Below are 22,714 nucleotides of genomic sequence, written 5' to 3' on the forward strand. Positions count from 1 at the left end.
GAACTAGGCAGTGACCAACTTCGTAATAGCATCTCCAGAATTAGACACCCCTCCCCGCAGCTGCTTGGCGGGAAGACGTGCTGAAAGCCCAGAGCCTCGCTGCCGGACTGGCTGCTTACAGTTGTCCTTGCAGCTGGCCAGCTGGCCGGAAGGAAAGCAGGAGGCGGGGCTTAGGCAGCCCTCCCCAGCCTGCCAACCCACCTCCTCCTCCCAAGAGAGGTTTGAGAGAGAGGGAAAGAAGCCAGGAGGGTGTGACAAGTGGAAAGGAGTCTTTCCGGATCCCAACCGCTGCCGCGGCCCAGCTTATCAAGACTGTGTCATTTCCTTTTCTTCCTCCAGGGTGATTCTTTTCTCCATATTACAAGAGATGTGTCAACTACAGTCCAGTGCCTGCCTGCTTGGCGTTCAAGGAGAGTGAGTGCTTAACATGCGTTAGCCTCTTCCGCCTCCTTCCCTCTCAAATGATCTCTCAACCAAGGTAGGGAGAAATGAATCTTCCCTTCCTCCCGGAACATATTCTGATTTCATTTCTCCCTGGGATTGCTCAATTTCTCTTCCTGTGTTTGCAGTTTCCCCAAGCATGTGATCTGCATTTGGCAACTCTTGTCCTGGGGCAATATGAACAGTGGAGTTATGCCTCTCACATCACAAATTGCACTTTTCGGCTAGACCCTGCTGAGGGCTCTTCTCTCCCCAGCCCTGTTTCCAGGAACTGTCCCATCTTCCTTGTGTTCCAGCTCCAATAGCTGAAGGGCATTTCTCCCTCCCCCCTCTCTCCTTTTTTTGGTCACCCGCAGGACTCTTTACAACCCCATGGACTGTAGCCCATCAGGCTCCTCTGTTCGTGAAAATCATCAGGCAAGAATACTGGAGTGGGTTGCCATTTCCTTCTCTAGGGAATCTTCCCGACCCAGGGATAGAACCTTTGTCTCCTGCATTGTATGTTTGGAGGACTCTCCACTGCATGGTTTTATTAAAAGGAATCACCTACCTCCCACTAGAGAAACTAGAAATGCTAGATTTTCTCTTTTTTCAGCCTCCCCTTTGCAATATGATCCTGGGCATGTGGCTCAGGCTTGCCAATCAGAGGGGCCTGTGCCAGGCTTTGATGGGGAGCTGGCATGGCCTGGGATGAGCAGGGACCCCAGAGAACGCCCACTCTCAGTGGGGGCGAGCATAGCAGATCTGGATTCCTGGCACAGCGGGGGCATGGCACACACACGGAATTTCCATTTGGGATGACGTTTCTGACTGTGTAGCTTTGAGCCTAGTTCTCAAGCATTGGATGGTTCTGTGAATGGTCCACTAGAGTTTTGAGACATTTTCTGCTTAATTTAGCCATTCCGTGTCAATGGATTCCAGCTAGGAACCTTGACAATTACATAGTAGTTGAGTTCCTGACCTACCTTCCAAGCCTGTCTCATCAGTTCCCACCTGAAGTAAGAGAAAGGACCCAGAATGCATCTCAGGGAAGGATATTAATGTACTCATGTTGTTCTTTTGTGTCAGTGGAGGCCATGCTATGGAAAGTGCATTCAACCCAGTCAGAACCACCCACTCTAGTTTTCATTTTGTCTAAACTAACCTGGTGACCTTAGGCAAGTCACTTTCCCTCCATGGGGTTTCCTCATTTGTCAGATGGTTTAAATGGAGATGCTGACCAAAAGATGTCACATTTCTGCATGGTTCCTGTTCTCGGAGCTTGAGTTTCATCACAGTGCTTCCGTTTAATGGAGTATTTTTGTTTTTCCTGTAATGACTTGTAACTATAGTTCAAGCAAAAAAGCATGATGCATGGTTAAGTTTATTGTCCTGCACTACCCTGGTTTCCAATTCCAGACTCAGCTCTATCCCAGCTTTAAAAGCTCAAGAGCTGGAACTCTACAAAACAAAGATTAAAATATGTGTGTTCAAGCTGTTCATAAGGATTGAGACCAGGAAGTGTGTCTTCATTCCACTTCTGGGTGGCATCCTCTTTACTTATGGGTAGTGATGGCAGATGAAATCAGCCCAGGCTTGGACTTGAATCCTGGCTCTGAGTGGCCTTGAGTGAGGACCATACAGGTTCCCACATACTGCTCCGTGGTACCAGCTAACAGCTTGGTACTGATTTACCTTCCCGAGAAGGCTGTGAGTTTCTCAGGTACGGGAACTGTTATGTGGATTTCACGGCCTCGCTTTACCCCTCTCACTCTGACTTCTATATACCTGTGTACATGTAGAACATTCCTGGAAGACCACCCAAGAAACTGACAGCAGGGGGTGCTTCAGGGAAAGCTGGAGCCAGGAGGAAGTGGGAGACTTACTCTTCCCTATGCGATCTTGGATATTTGACCATGAACATAATGTAACTATTTTTAAACTGCTTAATAGAGAAATAAGGAAACTCACATCTCCATTTTTATTTCAATTTCTGGCAGTAAAATAATGTATTTGTTCAATCCCTGCCTTGCGGGGGGCGGACATTCTGATTTCTCTAACTAGGGATGGTTGCTCACCTCTCTTCAACCTGGAAGGCCTCCCAGAGGTGGTGAGTTCTGGTGACAGATTAGGAGTTAGTCAGTTGAGGGAAGGTATTCCAAGCAGAGGGACCACCATGAAGGTGTGAGAGTGTGGGCCTTGTGAGAAAATGCAAGGAAGGTGGACTTGGTGGAGATCAGCCCAAAGGGATGGGATAGGTCATTTAGGGCTCCCAAAACGTCCTAGAAACTTGAATCCTTGGACTTTATCCCAGACACAGTGGGAAGCTGCTGCAAAGATTTCAGGTTGGTGAGTGATACTGTGCACATCAACAACGCTCCTGCTCTTAGCAGCTCCCATGGCTTGTCAGTTAGACAGCTGGGGTCTTGACCATGGGACCCTCTCCAGACCACCAGTTTATACTACTGTTAACCTGATAATTACTGAAATGATAAATGGTTTTTTAATTATTTATATTATTTATTTTTAATTTTGGTTGCACTGGGTCTTCACTGTTGCCCACGGGCTTTCTCTAGTTGCGGAGAGCAGGGGCTACTCCCTAGTTGCAAGCAGGGGCTACTCCCTACTTGCGGTGCTCGGGTTTCTCAGCATGGCGGCTTCCCTTCTTGCAGAGCTTCGGCTCTAGGCGCATGAACTTCAGTAGCTGTGGCACAGGGGCTTACTAATTGTGGCTTGAGGCCCCTAGAGCATGCAGGCTTCAGTATTTGTGGCGCACAGGCTCAGCTGCTCCTTGGCATGTGGTATCTTCCCAGACCAGGGATCAAACCTGTGTACCCTGCATTGGCAGGCAGATTCTTATCCACTGCACCACCAGGGAAATCCCTTTACTACTTTTTGTCCAACAATCAGGTCAATGCTGGGACTTCCCTGGTGTTCTACTTTAAGAATCTACTTTCCAATGCAAGGGGACACGGGTTTGATCTCTGGTCAGGGAACTAAGATCCCACAGGCCACAGGGCAAGTCACAACTAGAGAAGCCTGTGCATAGCAACAAAGAACTTCCACACTGCAAGGACCCAGCACTGCCAAAAAAAACAAAGGTCAGTGCGACTGTCCTAGATGATATTTGCAGTGATGTTCATTAGGGATTTCATGGAATTAGGTTTTTAGTAACAGGGAAAATGTAGGAATCCAGGTCAGTTACAAATCAAGGTATTTTTGAGGAGCAGTTGGGCTTCTGCAGACATGTGTAACTTGAAAACATTTTTCTGATCCTGAATACCTTGAAATACATAGAAGACACCTATGTAATCTTAGAAGCTCAGAATTCCTAAGAAATTGTCAGAATAGTTCAGCTTTTTCTACAAAGGACCTCTGAGCACTGAGCCCGTGGCAGTATGAAACCTGACAAGCAAAGGTCCCTGCCCTCCTTGAGATCAGTCTAAAAACATGCAAGAGGATATGAGATTAATGTGATAATTTAAAACAGGAAGTTCTACTGTCTAAAGTGAGAGCAGAGAAGAAAACATTTGTATATCTTCAAGTTTAAGCTAAGATTTTTTAAGGTATATATTAAGGATTTTACCTCTTTTCTCAGGGCTAAATTGGTCTCATCAGTGATGGCCAACCTTTCATGAGCTACAAGTTGACTATCATTTTCCCAGCTTTAGCTGCAACACCATGACTATGGCCTTATTTTCATTTGAGGGATGTAGGTTGAAGTGAAAGTTGCTCAGTTATGTCCAACTCTTTGCGACCCCATTGACTATTCCATTGACTATACAGTCCATGGAATTGACTGTATAGTCTATTCCATTGACTATACAGTCCATGGAATTGACTGTATAGTCTATTCCATTGACTATACAGTCCATGGAATTGACTGTATAGTCTATTCCATTGACTATACAGTCCATGGAATTCTTCAAGCCAGAATACTGGAGTGGATAGCCTTTCCCTTCTCCAGGGGATCTTTCCAACCCAGGGATCGAACTCAGGACTCCCGCATTGCAGGCGGATTCTTTACCAGCTGAGCCACCAGGGAAGCCCAGGGATGTAGGATAGATTAATGAATACTTACTTTGCATTAAGTTTAATAAAAGTCAAAATAAAATACATCTAAAGCAAAAAGAAAAGTGCAAAGGGTAATTTACAATTCAAACCAGAACACTTTTGGATTTCCCTGGTGGTCCAGTGGTTGAAAGTCCACCTGCCAGTGCAAGGACAGGAGTTTGATCCCTGGTCCAGGAAGATCTCACATGCCATGGAGCAGCTGAGCCTGTGAGCTGCAACTGCTGAGCCCGTATGCCCTAAAACCTGTGCTCTGCAACAAGAGACTAGCCCTTGCTTGCCACAACTAGAGAAAGCTCATGCATAGCAACGATAACCGAGCACAGTCAAAAATAAATAAATTATTTTAAAAAAAGAAAGCAGAACACTTTCGAGAGTGAAAGAAGTGAAATTTTAAAATTTCACATTGAAATCAGGTATGAACTGGGGCTGTCCCAGGGAAAGCAGGCACCTTCACTTTGTATCTCATAGGGGACTCATTCTGTTACCAGATTGGCTGACTGGACTCTCCTCGGGGTTGTAGCTTGGCCAAGACCCCTTGTCTCTGCCAGGGAGGCTCTCCTTCCGGTTGGATTCTCACAGCCAATAACAAAACCCATGCTGAGACTGAAACAACCCAAGCTTTATTCAATGGCCAAATAATGGAGAAGAGGGAGCCTGGTTTGCAAATCAAAACTTCACAACCCCACTTGGGCAGAGATACTCGTTATATAAGAGGGTAGAGATAAAAGGGAGCATATTAGAAAGCATGAGAGGATTATTCACAACTTATCCAGAATAACAGGTGGTTCAGACCCAGAACTGATGCAGCACTCCTTTCTTTCCCATCCTTGTTTGGGCTTTCCTGGTTGTTGTCATGGCAATTGGCAGGTGTGTCGTTTAGCTAGTTACAAGGAGCTTACAATGAGGCTCAAGGTCTACCGGAAGTCAAATCTTCCACCATCTTGGACCTAGATCAGGGGTTCCCAACCCCCAGGCCATGGACTGGTACTTGTCCATGGCCTGTTAGGAACTGGGCCACACAGCAGGAAATGACTGGCAGCCATAACCGAAACCATTTCCCCCAACCCCTGTCTGTGGAAAAATTGTCTTCCATGAAACCAGTCCCTGGTGCTAAAAAGGTTGGGGACCTCTGGCCTAGATGGTTATAACTGGTTCTTATCTTTTTCTCTTTGCAGCTTCCTCTTGAAACTTAGATAAGAGCAGTTGGTTTTCATTTGTGGGCAGGGATAGATTTCTGGGGCACCAGCCTTGATAACAGTTCTACTTAGAAGAAAAGAAAATCCAGCTATTAGTTTATTCACAATTAAAGGTTTTGTTGTTCAGTCGCTCAGTTGTGTCCAACTCTTGGTGACCTCACGGACTGCAGCACGCCAGGTTTGCCTGTCCTTCACCATCTCCCAGAGTTTGCTCAAATTCATGTCCATTGAGTCAGTGATGCCATTCAACCATCTCGTCCTCTGTCATCCCTTTCTTCTCCTGCCTTCAATCTTTTAGTTTATTCATAAATGAGAGTTGCCTATGTCCTACCCCCATAAGCAGTCTGGAAATAGGATGTTGCTGGTGGCCTTGTGACCCCGGCATACGAGGGTGGAAGTCTCCCACTCCCTAGGCCTTTCCCTCCAAGTGCTGAGATGACAGGTCCAGCCCTTGCAGCCATACAGGAAGAAGAAAAGATGCTGTTCTGGGATTGTGAAATCTGAGGTTTTCCAGAAATCCTCAGTGGACTTGTACTTATTCAACCCTGGCCAGATACTCAGCCATAGAAAGGAACAAAACTGTGTGATTTGCAGAGACGTGGTTGTGGTCACAAAGAGTTGCACACAACTGAAGCGACTTAGCACACACGGATGGATCTAGAGATACACAAAGAAAAAGAAAAACAAACACCGTATAATATCACTTGTATATGGAATCTAGAAAAATGATACAGTTGAACTTATTTACAAAGCAAAAATAGGAACACAGACATAGAGGATGAACAAACATGGATACCAAGGTGGGGACGGAGGGGTGGGATGAATTCGGAGATTGGGATTGATGTATATACACTAATGATACTGTGTATGAAGTAGGTAACTCATGAGAATCTGCTATATAGCACAGGGAACTGTACTCAATGCTCTGTGGTGACCTAAATGAGAAGGAAATCCAAAAAGAGGGGATATATGTATAGGTGTAGCTGATTCACTTTGCTGTATGGCAGAAATTAATACAACATTGTAAAGAAACTACTCCAATAAAAACTTAAAAAAAAAAAAACAAAGAAACCCAAACATTGGCCAGAACTGTCTCATAGTTTCCAGGCACAGGGGAAGTGAGACAGCCTGTTTTCAATGGAGGGATAAACTGCAGAAAGAGAGGACTGGGAAGGCTTTGGGTCCAACCTGTAGAGCATCTACCAGAGGCTCCAAGTAGGACACACACACAGGGCCATGGAAACAGAAAAGAACACGCCTGATTCTGCAAGGGTGATGGCGGTGATGAAAAGGGCTCCCCAGAATGGGAAATCAGCCTCAGGTGACTTGAAGGATGGAGAGCTCCCCAGACAGACACAAAGAGTGAGGAAGGGCATTGTAGGCAGAGTAACCACAGGAAGCATAGGGTCAACCTCAGGAAATTAAGCCCAACAGGTGGGAAGGTGCTAATGTGTTTAATTTTCATTTGCTAGGAAATCATCTGGGGGCTTCTAAGTAGATTTCAGGGAGCCCCCAGATCTACCTAATCAGAACCTTCCAGAGATGCCTGGCAGGTTTGGGAAAGTTGGCTCCAATCTTGACCATGGATTCTCAAAAAGGTGCTGCTTAAAGCTGCGTTTTTAATTTCTATGCAGAGAGCATTATGCAAATGATGGGCTGGATGAATCACAAGCTGGAATCAAGATTCCCAGGAGGAGAAATATCAACAACCTCAGATGTGCAGATGATACCACCTTAAAGGTAGAAAGCAAAGAGGAGCTACAGAACCTCTTGAGGGTAAAAGAGGAGAGTGAAAATCTGGTTTAAAATTCAACATTCAAAAAACTAAGATCATAGCATCCAGTCCCATCACTTCATGGTAAATAGATGGGGAAAAAAATGGAAACAGTGACAGACTTTATTTTCTTGGGCTCCAAAATCATTGCAGATGGTGACTGCAGCCATGAAATTAAAAGACACTTGCTCCTTGGAAGTAAAACTATGACATACCTAAACAAGATATTAAAAAGCAGAGACATCACTTTGCTGACAAAGGTCCATATAGTCAAATCTATGGTTTTTCTGCTAGTCATGTACAGATGTGAGAGTTGGACCATAAAGAAGGTTGAGCACCAAAAAATTGATGTTTTCAAACTGTGGTGCTGGAGTAGATTCTTGAGAGTCCTTTGGACAACAAGGAGATCAAACCAACCAGTCCTAAAGGAAATCAACCCTGAATACTCATTGGAAGGACTGATGCTGAAGCTGAAGCTCCAATACTTTGGCCACCTGCTGCAAAGAGCCAACTCTTTGGAAAAGATCCTGATGCTGGGAAAGATTGAGGCCATGAGGAGAAGAGGGCAACAGAGGATGAGATGGTTGGATGACATCATTGACTCAACTAACATGAGTTTGTGAGAACTCTGGAGGATGGTGAAGGACAGGGAAGTCTGGTGTGCTACAGTCCATGGGGTCACAAGAGTTAGACACGACTTAACGATTGAACTGAACTGAAAGCTGCCCACAAGGTCTGCCCCCATGCCCCCTCACCCAGCCTCTGGGACCAGGCATCAGAATGGCAGTCCATCTGGTGAGAAAGCTGCTTAATGAGGGGATGGTCACTGGGTCACTGCTCTCCTGTCAGTTTGTTGGGGCCAGGAATGAAGGTGGATCAGTTCTGCAGGTGGGATGAATACAAAGCCTGGAAAACAGCACCAGAGAGTTATCCAAGTTCTTTCTGAATGTGGCTGAGGCTGCACCTTCTCAGCATTTTGACCATTCCTGAACAATTCCCAGCCAGGGCCCCACCTTCCCAGGGAACCAGAAGGAACCGGGAGAAAGATGAGTCCTTGGTCTCTGGCAGGGCTTCTCTTGGGACTCACCCCCCAGGGCTTCCCCATACCCCTCTCTGTATAAACTCTCATTCCTTACCTCCCTCACTGTGGAGACAGCCTGGGGAAATCGTTCAATGTAAGCTACTGTGGGGGAGGGAAGGATGGAGGTAGAGGACGCAGATGCTGGTGTCTTTACCCTCTGTGCTACTTTAGAACAAGCACAGGGCCTCCTGCTATCAGCAACACCAGTTTTTCAGGCAAAGCACCATTTGTCTTGAGTCAGATATATATCCTAAACAAATCTCAGTGACCTCTGGGACTCTGGGTTGGCACTGGCTTTGGTAGCTAGAGAAGACTCCGAGCCGGTCTTCAAAATATGAGGTCGGTCACCTTCCCATCTCTCCTTTTACTTCTTCAGTAAACATTTCTTTGAGAACTTGCCATCTGCCAGAAGCTGTGACGGCCCTGAGGCCCCAGAAAGAAAGGCAAGCCCCTTGTTTGGAGTAGAGGAAACAAATAAAGAGTGGTAAGTAAGTCAGCAAAAGGCTGTGCCCACACTGGGGCCACCAAGGAGGGGACTAACCTGAAATAGGATGGGGACAGAAGTGGGGCGCAGGCAAGGCAGTCTGCTTTGCCTGCAAAACTAGTGTTGCTGATAGCAGGAGGCCCTGTGCTTGTTCTAAAGTAGCACAGAGGGTAAAGGCAGTCTGAGCCAGTCTTGCAAAGCCAGCTCTAGTAGTCGACCAGTGCAAAGGAAGTTTATTTTTTTCTAAAAAAATTATTTATTTTATTTTTAAAATTTTTGGCTGTGCTGGGTCTTTGTTGCTTTGCACAGGCTTTCTCTAGTTTTGACGAACAGGGCTACCCTTTGTTGCGGTGCTCAGGGTTCTTCTCCTGTGGAGCACGGGCTCTTGGGCCCATGGGCTGCAATAGTGGCAGCGCGCAGGCTCTAGGGCACTCGGGCTTCAGTAGCTGCAGCTCACAGACAGCAGTTGCAGCTCACGGGACTTACAGCCCAGGCTCAGTAGTTGCGACTGGGGGACTTAGTGGCTCCTCGGCATATAGAATCTTCCCAGACCAGGGATCAAACCTGTGTCCCCTGTGTTGGCAGGTGGATTCCTATCCAATGCATCACCAGGGGAGTCCAGCAAGTTTATTCTTGCTGGAATAAACCAGCCAGAGGAAAAAGATCACAGTGGGATTTCAGGGATAAAACAAGTGGTGTTTGCAGACTTTGCCTCTCCCACCTTCACTCCTGCTCAACCCCAGAAATTTTACTTCATCCCCAGTTCGACTAACTTTTTAGTTCTTTGTGGTCCAGATAGTGAGCAGAAAAGGCCCAAAGGGAAGTGTTTACTTGGGGGGAGGGGAGAGTGAGTCAATGTTCTGATAAAGAGTGGAATGGGGAAGAGGGAAGGAGGAGGGTGTCATTCTTGGCCGTTGAACTGCTTCTAGAACTGAACCCTGCTGTACAGTTAAATCAGTGGGCTTGAAGCTGGCTTTCCTGCAAATCTTGGCTTCTAGAGCCCTACTGCTCTCCTCCGACCACCAGCCACACTAATCCCCGTAGCCACCCATTCATTCTCTCATTCACTGATGCAAAAGATACTGTTCATGAGCAAAAGAAAGCTTCTGACCTCACGGACTTCCATCCCAGTGACAGAGACAGGCGAAAAACAGTCAAGCCAGTAAGGGATAAAGAGGAACAAGAAACAGAGGCAAAAGGGATGGGGAGAAGAGGCCTCTGTGTTGGGAGGCCTCCTCCATCACAAGGTGACAGGTGGGCAGAGACGGAAGGAGCCATGTAGGTAGATATCTGGGGGCAACACATTCTAGGAGGAGAGAGCAGCACCTGCAGAGGTTCTGAGGCAGGACTTCCAGGGGAACCCCGAGGCTGCCAGTGCTGCTGAAACAGGATGAGCAAAGCAGGGGATTCCTTGTAAGAGAAGAAGTCCAGGGCTTCCCTTGTGGTCCAGTGGTTAAGAATTCACTTTGCAATGTAGGGGGCACCGAAAGCCTGAGTGGCCTAGAGCCCGTACTCAGAAACAAGAAAATCCATCACGATGAGAAGCCCAAGCACCACAACTAGAGAGTAGCCCCTGCTCTCCCCCACTAGAGAAAGTCCACATGTGGCAACAGACACTCAGTCCAGCCAAAAATAAAAGAGGAGCGACCCAGAAGGAGTTTAAGAGCACCAGCTTTGCAGTCATGCATGCCTGGCCCCTGCTATTTAGTAGCTGTCTACATTTAGGTAAATTGTCTAAACCTCCCCCACGGATCATTCTCCTTGTCTATCAAATGTAAGGGACAGTATTATTGCCCTTATGGTGCTCCTGTTACTGAACTGTACTTGGGTCTCCTTGCCTGAAGCACAGCAAAGCCAGTCTACCGACTCTGGCTTGTGGTGAAGGAAAGTACATTGTTTATGGCATGGCTCCAGGGAAAGAGAATGATGCTCAAAATCCCTTCCCCAGTGGCTTCCAGGGAAGGGATTTTCAAGACAGTGTGAGGGAGCCAGTCACAGGGTATGTGATCAGCTGGTGGGTAGTTCTCTGATTGGTTGATGGTGAGTTAACAGAATGATGTTTCAGGAATCTCTGTGGTCAGTCTTCTGGTCTGGAGTCTACATTCTGATGGCCAGCATGCAGTGGGGGGCTCAGTATCTGTGAGATAGCTTAAGGACATGGCTCAGAATATTATCTATCAGCCTTGAAGAGGAACCAAAGGTCCTTGACTTTGTTTTTAATGGCTCAACTATTATTATTTTGTCTGGCTTGACTATTTTCCTTTGTTTCTGCATTTTCTCACTTCTCTGATTAAATTTGCTCTTCAGAACTCAGGGAAGGCCAAGGAGGCTAGATATTTTCTACCGACAAGAGGCTGGGGGACATAGGGTCTGGGGAGGTCTATCTCCTTGGGAAGGCCCTGCAGAGTCCAGCTTGGCTTCATGCCACATACTTTTCGTATAAGTGCAGTGTACAGTATTTACTATGACTACTTTCCCAAAGAGGTTTTTTTCCCAACAACATATGCTAAACTTATTTTTCCAATTTTTTTTATCATAGAAAAATATATGTAACATAAAATTTACCATCTTAACCACTTTTTAGCTTGCAGTTTGGGAATATTTTCACATGTTGAGCAACCATCACCACCATCCACCTCCATAACCCCTTTCATCTTGTAAAATTGAAACTCTCTATTTATTAAATTCCTCCCTCATCCCAGCCCTTGGCTACCACCATTCTACTTTAGATCTCTATGAATTTAAGCATCTCATATAAATGGAATTATATAATATTTGTTCTTTCATGATTTGCTTATTTCCCTTTCCTTTTTTTTTTTTGGCCTTGTGAAATGTGGGATCCTAGTTCTCTGGCCAGGGATCAAACCCAAGCACTCTGCAGTGGAGATGCAATGTCTTAACCACTGGACTTCCAAGGAAATTCCTGTCTAATTTCACTTAGCTTAATGTCCTCAAATTTCACCCATGTTTTAGCATGTGTAAGAATTTCCTTTCTTCTCAAGGCTGAATAATATTTCATTGTATGTCTCTACCACATTTTGTATATCCATTTATCCATAAATGAACACCTTTTGCCTATTGTAAAGAATGCTGCTATGAACATGGGTATAGAAGCACCTCTTCAAGACCCTGTCTTCAAGTCTTTCAGCTATATACCCACAAGGTATATACCCCCAAGTGGAATTGTTGAATCATATGGTAGTTCTATTTGCAATTTTTTGAGGAACCTCCCTACTGTTTTCTGCAACATCTGCACCATTTCACATTGCCACCAACAATGCACAAGGGTTCCAATTTCTCCACGTCCTCACCAACACTTGTTATTTTCTGGAGTTTTTTGGATAGTTCACATCCTACTAGGGGTCAAGTGTCTTTTTTTTTTTTTTTTTTAAATTTTATAAAAACATCTTAAATCACATTTTATAAAAACAGCTTGTCTCCCACACTGTGTTTGGGGTATGTGGGCATCACATACCATCAGTCACAAATTGTCCTCACCGCTTCCTCCATTCCTCAAGAGGGAGCAGGGGGTGCTACCCTTACTCTGGAGCTTTGATACAGGCCCCCAAAGCAAGGCCAGAGTTCGGCTGGGTCTCGGCAAGACAGTCGCCAAAGTCAGAGTCAGGAGTCAGTTACTTCAGACGGAAGCAGACAGTTCCTCTTTGAATCAGTACTTCCTTCTGCTTTCTTTTCATCTGAGCAAACAGAAACCCTAAGATTTAAAACCATTTCCAGAGCAACCTGGATGTCCATTGACAGATGAATGGATAAAGATGTGGTACATACATACAATGGCATATTACTCAGTCATAAGAGGAACAAATCTGAGTCAGTTGTAGTGAGGTGGATGAACCCAGAGCCGGTCATACAGAGTGAAGTGAGTCAGAAGGACAAAAACAAGCATCATATATTAATGCGTATCTATGGAATCTAGAAAAATGATGCTGGTAAACCTACTCACAGGGAAGGAACGAAGATGCAGATGGAGAAAAGAGACTTGTGGACACAGTGGGGGAAGAGAGTGGGACTAGCTGAGTGTAGCATTGACATATATCTACACTACGTATATAGTTCAAAACAGATAGTTAATGGGAAGCTGCTACACGGCACACGGAACCGTCTGGCACCCTTCAATGACCCAGAGGGGTGGGGCGGGGTGAGGGGAGGGAGGCTCCAGGGGGAGGGGATAGATATGTAATTATGACTGATTTGAGCTATTGTACAACAGAAAATTGTAAGGCAAGTTTCCTCCAATTAAAAAATAAAATAAACACCCTTTCCAGGGAGTTCTGAGCTACAGCCAGACATAAAGAAACAACTTTGTTGCTTTTCATCTTCCTTTTGAACATGAGTCATTGGGAGGGCCTTCAGCAACTGGTCCTCAGAATGGTCTCTGGAATGTGGGCCGATTGTAGCAGATCCTGTCTCTACCCATCCCTGCTCAACCTGTGTCTCTGCCCCCGGTTGCACACCATATCTGATCTGGAGTGTTCTGTGTAATCACATTTCTTGCTTGTCCCCTCTGAGCTTCTCAGGAGCCTACCCCACCCCCTGCCCTGCCCCTGCTCACTGCATGGCTTTTTCACCTTATCCTAGAAGCACCGCAGGACACAGCGTCTCTCTCCTTGGGACACACCCCTGGCTCCCTGCTCTTTCTGGCCCCCTGCTCTCAGATCTCCTCATACCCCCATTCATCCTCCCCAGATGGCCCCTGGGTCTATGACAGTGGGAGAGATGGGCACAGGCCTCATACTGGAGGAGCCAGGCATAGCAGGAGAAAAACAATAATGACAGTCTGCAAATTGAGTGCTGTATTAAAGAAAAACTCAGTGCTACATTAAATAAAAAAAATAAAGGTCCAGAGCCAAAAAGTGGACAATCGGGTGGAAGAGCTTGCCGCTGAGCCAGGGGGCTGGGGGCCCATTCCAAATCTTGGCTTTGCTGGTGAGGCTTGGGAGGGGAAACACTCCATGTCCATAGGGAGCAAGGTCTCTGACTGCTGCTGATGGGCTGGCAGGAGAGGTGATGGATGCTGGGTATCCAGCTGGCTCTGCTGTACTTCTGGGGTGCCCAAGATGGGGGTGGAGGTGCCAGTCAGTGGGCCAGGTGGCCGGGTCAGGGTCTGTCAGCTCCTATGGCTGCAGCACACAGCAGGGACACTGAACCTAGTTTGGGATAGTTGAGATAAAAGTTTCAGAAAAAGGCATGGTTAAAAAAAAAAGAAAGAAAAAATAATAAAATTTAAAAAAAAGTAAAGAAAAAAGTATGGTGATTTTCTTCCCTGTTTGTTTTTTAACTAAAACACCAACTCCTCTCTGATAACATATGGTGAAAATCATGCTCCTAGTGATCACATGGTATGTGGCAGATGCTTTGCTGAATTCTTTACACGTGTTATCTCCCAACAATTAAATTCTCTCCCAACGTTATCTCCCAGCATTAAATCTTCCCAACAATCTTAGGAGGCTTTATCACTGTCGTCATTTTATAGATGTCAGCTAAGGAGTGCATCACTAGGGAGGTTAAGTAAATTCAACAAGGTTCAAATATGGTTGTTGGTTTAGTCGCTAAGTTATGTCTGACTCTTGCGAGACCATGGACTATAGCCCACCAAGCTACTCTGTCCATGGGATTTCCCAGGCAAGAATACTGGAGTGGGTTGCCATTTCCTTCTCCAGGGGATCTTTCCCACCCAGGGATCAAACCCAGATCTACCGCATTGCAGGCAGATTCTTTACCAACTGAGCCATCCAGCTCCAAACTTTAAATTCTGTCTAAGTATAATATGTAGGCTTTTTCTTTAAACACTGGGATGGGTTTTACCTGGCCACAGGGCTTTCTTTAATTCCAAATTCTTTCCCCATAATTCACATTTAAACTACTTCTCCAGTTTCTGCCTAAAAAAAGCAAGGGTTAGCCATACTTAAAAAAGTCTCTGTCTCTGCAATGGTGTATCTCCCCAAATAATTTTTCTGATAAAATCAGAAGAGAAATGGTCCAACCTCATGGTGGCAAGAAGTTTTCAAATTTTAACTACAAAAGGTTATGGATATATTAACTAATCTTATTATGGTAGTCATTTCTCACTACATACATACACCAGTTTATTAAGTTGTACATCTTAAACTTACATGCTTTTTTATTTGACTGCACTGTGTGGCATGAGGGATCTTAGTTCCCCTAGCAGGGACTGAACCCATGCCCCTTGAAATATAAGCAGATTCTTAGCCCCTGGGCAGCCAGGCAAGTCCAATAAAGATTTTTTACATATGTATTTAAATTATTTGTTTATTTTGACTGCCTGGGTCTTTGTTGCTTTGTGCAGGCTTTCTCTAGTTGTGGAGAACAGGAGCTACTCTTGTAGTTCAGGAGCCTCTCTTTGCCATGGCTTCTCTGGTTGCAAAGTACAGGATCGAGGCTCACAGGCTCAGTAATTGCAGCACTCAGGCTCAGTAGTTGTGGCACATGGGCTTAGTTGCTCTGAGGCACGTGGAATCTTCCGGAATCAGGGATCGAACCAGTGTCTTCTGCTTTGGCAGGTGGATTCTTATCCACTGCGCCACAGAAGTGCCCCAATAAGGATTTTTTTTTGATGGATGGGGTTTTCTCTAACAAGCTTACTTTCTCTAAGTTATTGGCTGTAAGTATAAAACTGCCCCTATACCTTTGTATCACCTCTGACAGGCAATTTACCTTTGCTCATCAGTTGGGAAAGGGTTTTACATTTGACAAAGAGGTCCAAAGCAGACAATGCATCTCTGTTTTGATCTTTCAAGAAAAACACCTACCTTAATGCCTGGTCCAACCTTAAAAATCAGGGAAATGACACAGAGAATAGGGATTCCCATAAACCTGTATTTATACTGGTAACTGGAGTTAATGTAGACCTCAGGGCTTTTAGTGACTTCTTCTGACCTCTTCTGGATATATTTGGGATTGCATGGTGGTCAGGTCCTTTTAAAGCAACCAGCACAATGAAAATTATAGAGAAGTACAAAGTGTTACATCCAAATCCCTCATTCTTGAAATAAAGGAAGTAAGCCCGAATGGGTTTATGTGACTTATCCAAGGCCATCCAGTTACATGGTGGCATATGCAGGAGTAGCATCTAGATATGTATTATCTCATTTACTGGTAAAACACAGATGTATAAACAGTGGTGAACTGCATCTGATGACTGCTTTTGCATTATCTACAGAGAACTATCCTTATTAGACATGGGGGCAACTGGCATAGACAAAGTGGTTGATAACGAAGAATTTAAAATCAAGATTATCTGAGGAAGGTCATAACACCTTCAGGCCCCACATCACTTTATCCCACAATTATCTTCACTTCCTGTTTGATGATGTATGTAGATTAACAGAAAAGAGAGTCAAAGAATTCATTTTCATAAAGAGTTCTTTTTTAGTTGCAAATTCCTCTTCTTGATTACTGTTTGTTAAAATTAGTTTGCATTCCCAGAGGAAATTTCAACTGACTCTAGGGAAAAAAGACTGCCCAGGGTTAAAAGGATTGGTCCTTTTAAGAACTGACTCTGCTCATGTTCCTGCAAAGCCATTTGGGACAAAAGAAGTGCCCAGAGGTTTCTGTGCTTCAGGGGCATGAGTTACAGGCCTCCCCTTCGAGGTATATCCAGATTAGAAAGCTGAATGACCACAAATATAGAGTCAACTTATTCCACATTTTAAAAGATCCATGGAGAAGGAAATGGCAACCCACTCCAGTATTCTTGCCTGGAAAAGTCCATGGACAGAGGAGCCTGGCGGGCTGCAGTCCATGGGGTTACATGACTGAGTATGTGTGCATGAGGGTGGAGGGAGATGGGTTGGTAGCAATAAAGTGGTAGAACTAAAAAAAAAAAAAAAAAAAATAAAAAAATAATAAAAGATCCAGATACATAGCATTATCTAGAAGAGCAGAGTATCATATTTGAAAGAACAAAAGCTTTGGAGCCATGCAGTTAGTCGGTGCTTGCTAGCTGTGTGAGCTTAGATAAATTCCTTAACCTCTGAGCCTCAGTCCTCAGCTATAAAGTAAGACTCAGAAATGATACCTCCCCAGAGAGTTGTTCGAGAGTAAACTAGGCTGTGTGTGAAAATTCTTAGCACAGAACCTGGTCCAACAGGCCAAGAGGAGGGATAGTGTTGAGTTTCTTACATTATACTCACTCAGTATACCAGATTTTTTGAAAATTTACTGTATTAAAGTATAGTTGACTTACAACATTGTGTTAATTTCCACTGCACAGCAAAGTGATTCAGAGATATATATATACATTCTTTTTTATTATTTAATATTTAATTATTTATCTATTTGGCTACACCAGGTCTTCTTTTGGCACACTGGATCTAGTTCCTTGACCAGGGATCGAATCTTGGCCCCAAACATTGGGAGCATGGAGTTTTAGCCACTGGGCCACCAGGGAAGTCCCCATATATACATTCTTTTCATATTCTTTTCCATTATGATTTATCACAGGAAATCAGATATAGTTCCCTTCGCTATACAGTAGGTCCTTGCTGTTTATCCACCCTGTGCATAATAGTTCATATCTGCTAATCCCAAACTCCCAATCCATCACTCCCCTCCCGCTAGGCAACCACAAGTCTGTTTTCTATGTCTGTTAGTCTGTTTCTGGTTCATGGATAAGTTCATTTGTGCTATACTTTAGATTTCACACATAAGTGATGTCATATGGTATTTATCTTTCTCTTTCTGACTTATTTCACTTAGTATGATATTCTCTAAGTTCATCCATGTTGCTGCAAATGGCATTATTTGGTTCTTTTTTATGGCTGAGGAGTATTTTATTATACATATGTACCACATCTTCTTTACCCATTCATCTGTCAGCTTGGATGCCAGGTTGGATGAATCACAAGCTGGAATCAACGTTGCCAGGAGAAATATAAAAAACCTCAGCTATGCAGATGATACCACCCTAATGGCAGAAACTAAATAAAGAGCCACTTGATGAAGGTGAAAGAGGAGAGTGAAAAAGCTGGCTTAAAACTCAACATCCAAAAAACTAAGCCATCTGGTCCCATCACTTCATGGCAAATAGATGGGGAAAAAAATGGAAACAGTGGCAGATTTTATTTTCTTGGGTTGCAAAATCACTCCAGATGGTGATTGCAGCCATGAAATTAAAAGACACTTGCTCCTTGGAAGAAAAACTATGACAAATCTAGACAGCGTATTAAAAAGCAGAGACATCACTTTGCCGACAAAGGTCTATATAGTCAAAGCTGTGGTTTTTCCAGTAGTCTTATACAAGATGTGAAAGTTGGACCATAAAGAAGGCTGAGTACTGAAGAACTGATGCTTTCAAACTGGTGCTGGAAAAGACTCTTGAGAGTCCCTTGGAAAGCAAGGAAATCAAACCAATCAATTATAAAGGAAATCAACACTGAATACTCATTGGAAGGACTGATGCTGAAGTTGAAGTTCCAATACTTTGGCCACCTGATGCAAAGAGCTGACTCTTTGGGAAAGATCCTGATGCTGGGAAAGAGATCAGGCCAGGAATTGAACTGGTGTCCCTTGCATTTCAAGGTGGACCACCAGGGAAGCCCTATTTGTAGACTTCTTAATGATGGCCATTCTGACTGTTGTTAGGTGGTGACTTACTGTGGTTTTGACTTGCATTTCTATAATAATTAGTGGTGTTGAGCATTTTTTCAAGTTCTTGCTGGCCATCTGTATATTTTCTTTGGAAAAAAATATCTGTTTACATCTTCTGCACATTTTCCAGTTGGGTTGTTTGGGTTTTTGTTGTTGAGTGGTATGACATCTTTATATATTTTGGAAATTGAGCCCTTGTTGGTCATTTCATTTGAAGATATTTTATCCCCGTCAGTAGGTTGTCTTCTCATTTTGTTTATGGTTTCCTTTATTGTACAAAATCGTGTACATTTAATTAGGTCCCATTTGTTAATTTTTGCTTTCATTCCTACTATTTTGGGAGACTGACCTAAAAAAAATTGGTATGACTTAAGTCAGAGAATGTTTTGCCTATGCTCTGTTCTAGGAGTTTTATGATGTCATGTCTTATATTTGTTGTTTCTTTTGTTTTTTTAATGTGCACCACTTTTTAAAAAGTCTTTGTTGAATCTGTTACAATGTTGCTTCTATTTTATGCTTTGTTTTGTTTTTTGGGGGCCCTGAGGCATATGGGATCTTAGTTCCTCGACCTGAAATCAAACCTGCACCCCTGTATTGGAAGGCGAAGCTTTAACCATGGGACTACCAGGGAAGTCCGTAGATTTAAGTCTTTAAGCCATTTAGAGTGTATTTTTGTGTATGGTGAGATGGCATGTTCTAATTTCACAGATTTACATGCAGCTGTCCAGCTTTCCCAACACCGCTTGCTGAAAAGACTGTGTTTTTTTTTTTTCATGTAAACATACTAAATCTTAATGGTGAAAGTCATACTAGTTTTGTTTTACCCACAAAAACTACTAATTTATGTATTTATCATGAAGGAAGTTTCCATTCTGTTCTTCAAAGACAATAAAATCATCTAAAATGGACAAGGCATACGTTCACAAAGGCTTTCAAAAGAGTGGCATGACAGCCCTTTCCAATTCTTTTTTGTTGTTTGCTCTTTGTGGTTTCATTGGGCCTTCTCCACAGTAAGGAGCCAAAGTGACCGTGTGTGTGTAATTAACATTTCACAAGCATGTGCTCAGCACATTTCTTCAAGAGGAAACAAATCTTCGTCAATGAGAAGTATGATGCCTCCCCGAGTTATTGAAGTCAGCCCCGTCTGTCTTTTGTTGCAGTGAGAGAGGGGAAGTGTGGTCCTTTCCCATTATGATACCAGAGCAGAAGTCACAGTGGGGTGCTCTTGAGAAACAGAGAGGCAGACAGGATTCTGGAGTTTTGAAACTCTTGAGCCAGAGCAGTGTTGCATTGATCAGTTTTATGATTTATCTGCTCCCCTCAGGAAGACTTCGCTTTTTGTTTTCATTTACTTATTGGTGTGACCGTGCCAGGTCTCAGTTGTGGTATGTGGGTCTTTTAGCTGTGGCACACAGGACCTTTTTAGTTGTGGCATGCAGGGTCTTTAACTGTGGCACTCAAACCCTTAGTTGTGGCATGTGGGCTCTAGTTCCCTGACCAGGGATCAAATCTGGGTCCCCTGCATTGGGAGCTTGAAGTCTTAGCCCCTGGAACACCAGCGAAGTCCCAGGAAGATTTGGTTTACACAAAATTGTTTTATTTTGTGGCCAAAAAATATTTGCGGAACACACATATAATCTCATTTCCTAATTTTACATATGAGGAAACTGAGGCTCCTGGAAATGAAGCAGAGCCAAAAATAGTACCTGAGGATCTGTATTGGTCAGGGGTCATGAATGCCCATTACAGAAGCCAATTCTGGATATCTTAAGCAATAAGGGGCTGTCAGAGTTCATGGAAGTCTGATAGTCAAGACTTGCAAATATCAGGAACCAAGAGCCCTCAGGAGGGCCAAGAAGCTGGACAGTTCACAGAAAGTGCAGAAATTGTCTTATAGGTAGAGGAAACTGTTCAAAATACTGATGCCTCTTCCTTGGCGGCAGTGGATGGTGCCAGCCTCTCTTTCTTAGAATCATGTCGTTTGCTCAAGGTTCACAGTCCCCTGAGAAGGTACCTGGCTGGCTGAGCTGCCGTCACACCCTTCTGCTACAGCGGAGCTGGAGCCAGGAGAGGCGGGTCTGGCCCATCGAGCTCCCATAGGAGAGCATCGGCACAATTACCCACGCACAGTCAGGGACGAACAATGCCCCAGAAGGACATTCTGGATACTGTTCAATGGGAACGGATGTGGGCAGCCCATGGGGCCACCACAGGGAGCTTGGTGGCATTCAGAGGATTCTGACCACTTGGATAAATTGCCCCAAACAGGAAGTGTCACAGCAGGTAGGAAAGGATCCTTGTTGATGTTTAATCTGACTCTGACCTTTCCCAGGGTGAGCCTCTTTCCTGCTGTGATATCCTTGGTAGAGTTGGGAAAACCCCTGATGGTATTCTCTGTACACACCACCAACTCATCACCGACATGAAACTAGTTATTTAATAATCCTATACCTATTGCTGAACAATGGCTCTTTTACAATATTATTTCTTAAAATGTAGATCTGTGTCCAAGGTTGGGGTAAAGAGCTGGTCGGGTCTTTAGGGACATAATAATGGTTTATCAGTCAGGGTTCTTCTATATACAAAACCAGTAGGATGTATATATACAGGCAAACCTCAGAGATATAGAGGGTTCAGCTCTAGGCCACAAAAGAAAGTGAACATTGCAATAAACCAAGTCACATGAATTTTCTGGTCTCCCAGTGCATAAAAAATTTATGTTTACACTGTGCTGTAGTCTATTAAGTACACAGTAGCATAATGTATTTTGAAAAAGTAATGTAGAGACCTTAATTAAAAAATACTTTACTGCTGGGACTTCCCTGGTGGTCCGGTAGTTAAGACTCCAAACTTCCATGGCAGGTCGATCCCTGGTTGGATCCTGCATGCTGCTTGGCACTGCCAAAAAAGAAAAGAAAGCCCCAAAACAAAACAAAGAACAACAACAAAAACTTTACTGCTAAAAAATGCTAACCGAATCTGAGCCTTCAGCAAGTCATAATTTTTGTTTGTTTTGTTATTTTATTGAAGTATAGTTGATGTACAACATTTCAAGTACATAGCAGGTGATTCAGTTATATATACATATTCCAGTGGATCATAATCTTTTTGCTGGTGGAGGGCCCACATAGCCCACATCTTCACCCACATCTTTGCCCACATAGCCGTGTGCTTCCAGAGGAACTGACCTCATGCGCAGCACCAGGTATTGGCCTGCTTGCCCTAAGAGGACTTTTATCCCCCCTACTGTTGATTGGTTCAAAAACTCAATCAATTAACACACACGGATTCCCTGGACAAGGGATGGGCTCACAAAATTGTTGGTAACCAGATGGAGCTGATGTGATGTAAAGAGAAGTTTGCTGAAAGCTTCCGAAAACGCAACATCCTCCTGCTGGAGAGATATCTGCCAGAAGAGGCCATCTGTCTTCCTCTGGATGTGTTCAGATGAGGCTCAGAATTGTGGCAGCCATCCTGCTACCAGCTAAGACAAATCCAACTCAGGCGAAGTCCAAGAACCAAAGCTGAAGCCCTGATTGTATTGCATCTGACCACCCCCTACGGATGGACTTCTCCAGTTAAGGGACCCAATACATCCTCTTTCTTTTTTAAGCCAGTTTGAGTGGGGTTTGGTTACTTGTAACAAACAGAACCCTAACAGATGCACTATAAAGGATGCCATTGAGATGCTTCTGGACTTGGTGGTAGGCTAACTCTGACAGAATCCCTCTCCTGTCCTGCTGCGGAGGGTGAGGACAGGCAGACACAGCCAGCAGGAAGCCTGCACAGCGGGGCTTTCTCTCCGAGCAGACAGCTGCACCAGGCAGTATCTGCATCCAGTGGGGCCTGCCCCCAAACCAGGCAAACTGGGAGATGTCACTGTATCTACGAAAACATGCTCCAAATCCAAAGAAGAGGACCGCCATGGAGAGTCAGGAAGAATCCTCCAGTTTGAAGTAAATCTACGCAGCATTTTAGAAAATGTATGAAGTAGATGTTATTCTTTAATCTGCTCAGGATCCCTCCCCCACCTTTTGACAGATCAGCGTCCATTTGGA

At 44.3% G+C, this 22,714-nt stretch overlaps 1 long non-coding RNA gene across 1 annotated transcript in view; it reads left to right on the plus strand.

The window, feature by feature from the left end:
* Window positions 1-274: 274 nt before the first annotated feature.
* LOC122448720 overlaps window positions 275-22,714 on the plus strand; it is a 32,719-nt gene continuing 10,279 nt past the window's right edge. The window contains exons 1-2 of the long non-coding RNA XR_006271731.1: window positions 275-414; window positions 8,922-9,029. This is a non-coding gene — a long non-coding RNA (uncharacterized LOC122448720). The remainder of the gene's footprint in view (window positions 415-8,921; window positions 9,030-22,714) is intronic.

Source organism: Cervus canadensis, chromosome 1, assembly GCF_019320065.1.
Source record: "Cervus canadensis isolate Bull #8, Minnesota chromosome 1, ASM1932006v1, whole genome shotgun sequence".
NCBI lineage: Eukaryota > Metazoa > Chordata > Mammalia > Artiodactyla > Cervidae > Cervus > Cervus canadensis.